The sequence below is a fragment of the Epinephelus moara genome, chromosome 17 (assembly GCF_006386435.1).
Source record: "Epinephelus moara isolate mb chromosome 17, YSFRI_EMoa_1.0, whole genome shotgun sequence".
NCBI classification, from domain to species: Eukaryota; Metazoa; Chordata; class Actinopteri; order Perciformes; family Serranidae; genus Epinephelus; species Epinephelus moara.
The window spans coordinates 11380878-11386378 of record NC_065522.1 but is presented as its reverse complement, the minus strand read 5'-3'; positions in this window follow the sequence as shown (position 1 = coordinate 11386378).

Genomic DNA, 5501 nt, shown 5'->3' with positions numbered 1-5501 from the left:
TTAAAAGAAAACTACTCATCCTCTGTGAATCATGACTACAGTGTCAGTTAATTTGAGCTGCAACACATGCAGTGTCCAACAGAGGGTGCTCTAAGACAGTGTTTGTGCTGAGACTGTTTCACCTGAGTCTGTTCTGCTCTGTCACACTGTGTTAGGAGAGTGAGAGGATGCTCCAGGTTGACAGTACACACACAGATACACATGCTGTCAGTATTAAAATACTGGCTTGATAAATGGTAGTGCAGAACTTTTTATTTTTTTATTTTTTTTTAAAGATATTTTTTGGGGCATTTATAGCCTTTATTTGATAGGACAGACAAGTGTGAAAGGGGGAGAGAGAGAGGGAGTGACATACAGCAAAGGGCCACAGGCTGGAGTCAAACCCGGGCCGCTGTGGCAACAGCCTTGTACATGGGGCGCCTGCTCTACCACTAAGACACTGACGCCCCAGAACTTTTAAGACTATGAGGCAGTCAAGAAGAATTAAAGATTACCTTAGTTACTATAGCTACCAGACTTGTCTCTACAGAGTTTGTCTGCGACTTAATAAACACCAAAAACAGAGAGGGTCATGGTAACATAAGACTTTTTCTTGTCCACAGAAAAGGTCAATGATCAGGTAAGAATTGAGTTTGTTTCCTAAAGCAGCGCAGTCTTGCTTATGATCTAATATTGTCTATTTTTCCTCTAAGGTGTCTCTATGCTGCAACAATTACTCCAAATACCAAATCAGTATCTTACAGGACACCGTACATCGTAACGATGTTATTGTGGTAGCTAAAAAAAAGTCTCCATGTTGGGGCGCTTTACTTAGGACATGGACTATTCATATACTGTAGTTTGTCCCTAATGCAGGCATGGATTAATACACGAGTCATCTTAGGCTCTGATATCGGGGCATCATATGTGCCAGGGCTCCAGATTGACCAGACTATATTTAATTATTCAAATTTACCTCAGAGAAAACCCTTTACCCCTATTAGCCCATAAGAATCATAAAAATGAAGGAGCTGATTGAGTAGATGTTGGACACACCTACCCAATAATCAGTTAGCCCACATGATGTCAGGTTCATAAAGCCAATGTGGTTTTCAAATAGTATGTCCGCGCTGTTGGATGGCATAGTGGCAAAATGTCAAAAAAAAAAATTATACTAGTGGATAACAAAATGAAAAGCAAAGAAGCTGAAAGAATACTGTGCCCAAGATCTGCAGAAGAAAATCCCTACATTGACCAGATCTTTCAAAGCTTCTGGATCTTCATCTAGTCGACAACTACATCATGTCCACAGCAGGAGGACTGCCAGCTAAAGGCAAACATTAGCCTGGCTGAAAAACATGCAACAGGATCCTTAGCTAGCTCTAGCCATGGCAAAGACACAAGCAAAGCCCACTAACCATGGCTCATGATCTCACTAAGAAAAGGAGTCTTAGCCAGACGGACGAACACTTCAACCACTCAAGACGCCAGTATGTTCTATCAACACCTCAGGGAGTAGGCATAGGCAATGTTATATTCCTCGCAAGGTTTTACACATGGGACTAGATTACTTTTCTCCTGGTAAAGCATGATAAGTAAGGGGGTGGCCCCCACAAAGATTAGCCTAGGGGCCCATGACCACCTTAATCTGCCACTGCCCAAATGAAATTAACCCAAAAGAAGAGTAGTAGCATTAGAGGCATGCTCCTACTTTTGCAGAACATTTCGAAATGACATACCATGTGCATTACTTGGAGGATTAAAGAAATGATGGTCGATAAATTAATTACTCTTAACTCAAATGTCTTTTTTCAAACAGGGAACAGGGCAAAGTATCATTTTGAAAGTTCTTTTAAGAACCTTGAAGAAATATCCACGTTAGGGTTCCTTGAAAAATCTTGGTCATAAACTGGTAATCATAGCATATGCCGAGGACATATATGCGGTTGCGTCCCCAGGTGGTCCCTGACACTTTATATATTTAGCTATTGTCTGTCATTAGTTATGTGATGATGGTGCAGATGTTTTTCGGTACAAATACACATCATATCAATTTTTTTTATTCGTACCTCAAACCACATGCACGCACTGACAGCAGCAATCTGTTGATGTCTATTAAGCAGATTATGAAGCAAGGAATTCACTGGATTGTGTTAGTTACAGATGTGAGTGTCCACACTATGACCTCATGAATGAGTGAGACAATTAGATATTACATTTCACTGGAGTCCAGCCTCATGGTCGCCTAGGTTTCAACTTGAAACTGTCTATTTGTCTTGTTTCAGACTCTTATCCTCTGTCATTGTTCTCAGGTTTTTCGATGGTTATGAATGGATTTCTTTTTAGCCACTTTGTTCCAAACTGAAATATCTTAACATGTATTGGATGGATTGCTGTAAAATTTGGTGTAAATGTTCACGTCTTCCTCAGGATGAACTACATTAACTCAGGCAGTCCCTTCGTAGTGAGTGTCAGTGCATAGTTCATCTGTCCAACGTGCAACTTCACTGTTTTTGTACACTTTCACCACACTCACAGCGCTGTTCTCGTTTTCAGTGAAAAAGCTTGACAAACCCATCTGCAGAGACACGACTTTAAATGAATGCTAACACGCCCTGTATCTGCTGGATGTGTAAATTAGCAACTTTGCTAACATGTTTCCCATTTGATCTTAATTTTCTATGCTCAAAATTTCCTTCCTCTGCCTCCAAGTGGCCAAATAAATACATTTTTGCAAGGTTAACTTTTCATCTTATGACCAAATACCTGCCCAGCCTCACAGCGCAGCAAGCATGGCTGTAGACATTTAATCTTGTATTTATAAGAAAAATAGTGTTTTCTTTACCGGCTGGCACCATAGGGAGCATTTCATCACATTTACTCCACTAAAAGTGCACCCAAGAGCTTTCTCCGTTTACGGGCACTATAGACAGGGCTTAATCACATTTTCTCCACCATGAAAGCACCCTAGAGGGCACTGTATCGTAGTTTCTCCAGTGTAATGGCACCCCAGTGGGAACTTCATCACATTTTCTCTACTGTAAGGGCACACAGGAGGGCACTTCATCATAATTTCTCTCCTGGAAGGGCTCCTAAGAGAGCCCTTTATACATATTTTCTCCACTAGAAGGGCACCAGAGAGAGCACTTTATAACATTTTTCTCCATTTAAGAGTGCCCTAGAGTGCACTTTATTACGTTTTCTCCACTGGAAGAGCACCCTAGGAGGCACTTAATCACATTTTCTCTACTAGAAGAGCACACTTGAGGGCACCTCTACATGTTTTCTCCACTGAGAGGGGTACATGGATGGCACTTCATCACACTTTCTCCACCGGAAGGCCACCCTAGGTGCACTTAGTCATGTTTTCTCCATTGGAAGGCCACCCTTGCGGGTACTTAATTACATTTTCTCCACTACAATGGCACCCCAGAGGGCACTTTATCAAATTTTCTCCACTGGAAGGGCACCCTCGGGGGAACTTCACATGTTCTCTACTGTAAGGGCACACTTCAGGGCACTATATACATATTTTCCTCACTAGAAAGGCACCAGAGAGCCAACTTCATAAATTTTCTCCATTTAAGAGCACCTTAGAGTGCACTTTATTACATTTTCTCAACTGGAAGGGCACACTAGAAAGGGCTTAATCACATCTTCTCCACTACAAGGGCATCCTAGAGGGCACTTTATCACATTTTCTTCACTTAAAGGCCATCCAAGGGGGCACTTTATCACTTTTTCTCTACTGGAAGAGCACACTGGAGGGCACCTCTACATGTTTTCTCCACTGGAGGGCCACCCTAGGGGGTCCTTAATTACATTTTCTCCAATGGAAGGCAACTGTAGAGGGCACTTTATCATGTTTTCTCCGATAAAAGGGGGATCTTAAAGGCAATTTATGTTTTCTCTACTGGAAGGCCACCCTTGGAGTCCACCGCTGCCTCTATGACATCATGCGTCCCCATCATACCTACAGTAATCCCTTGCCAGTAATTGTGACCAAATCTCCCTCGCAAATAGGCCACTGTAACCTCAGCCCTCCGGCAGCTTGGACAGTTTGTGTGTGTTTGTGTGAACGAGGCCAGGCTGTAACTCCATAGTGCCGGGCTGTCTGTCACTGAGAAACTGGGGCTGAACGGGGACATGTGTTCACCTGACACACACAACAGTAACAGGAGTGGACCATTGTAAGCTCACCCTGTCACCCTAGTTACATCCTGCATAAATGAAGAGCTCTGTCAGTGTGTGTGTGCCATCCCTGTGTGTGTGTGTGTGTGTCCCAAACGTGTTTTCAAAGTCAGGGAAAAAAATGCTCAGTGGAGCTATCATAAATCCATAACCTCGACCTAGAAGCGTTTAGGCAGGAAAGCTGGATGTTGCAACCTCCTTAACGCCTCACTTACCTGATGGAGTTCACACACGCAATCTGTAGGTGTGTGTGTGTGCATGTAAGAGCTAAACCCCCACAGTGGTGTAATCCCTGTTAGTTTCTGGTGACTGGTCAGTGCAGCACATCCAATCTATCTTTCATCTCTCTGTCCCCGTTTCTTCCTGACCAGGACACCCCTCCACACACACTCTATTGTTTCATATTTACAGCCTCTTTCCTTTCCTCACCATCCCACCCTCAGTGTGTGTGTGTGTGTGTGTTGTTCCTGTGCCAGTGTGCATTAATCTCCATTACAGAATCACGTGTATTAAGAGTTTGGAGGAGAGAGAAAGAGAGGACAACCAGGAGAGAGCTCTGCATCTATCCCTGCTGTGGTTTTCATGCTGATCACACGTTGCGGGTGTCTCCCAACCTTTTACCCTTGTACAGTTTCAGCTGGTCCTTTCTGGCCGAACTGCAAAACCACACGTCGTTATAATGGCCCCGTCATAACAGATTGTAAATCTCACATCATTAAGCTGAAAGTTTTCAGTTCTGCTTGATTGATGCACTTTGAAATTGTTGTAAAATTCATGATTAACACACTCTTTTGACCATGTAACTGCTTGTGTAGCCGCTGTACTGTAGCTACTATGTATTCTAGAGAAGCTGCCATCACATGACGTGATCCTGAGTTGTGCCATGGTGCATAGCCGCTGTAGCTGTACATTATTGTTTTAGCTGATAGAATAATCAGAATCACATCGCATCAAGACCTAAAACGTCAGCATATCAACATGCAATAAATTTTGACATGCAAGTCTGACCTCATTGGCGGAATGACAGTATTGGGCATTTGTTTCATGCAGGATTCATGGGGGGCATGTTGGAGTGTGTGCAGCTAAGATTTGGTGACTAGCATTTTTCAAGTGTGTCAGTTTCTAAGTGTTATATTTGCAAGTTTTTAAAACCTATCATGTTGTGGAGCCTATCCCAGCTGACATTGAGCGAGAGGCATGGTACACCCGGGACACGTCGACAAACTATCACAGGGCTGACACAGAGAGAAAGACAACCATTCACACCTACAGCCAATTTATAGTCACCAATTAACCTGCATGTCTTTGGACTGTGGGAGGAAGCCGGAATA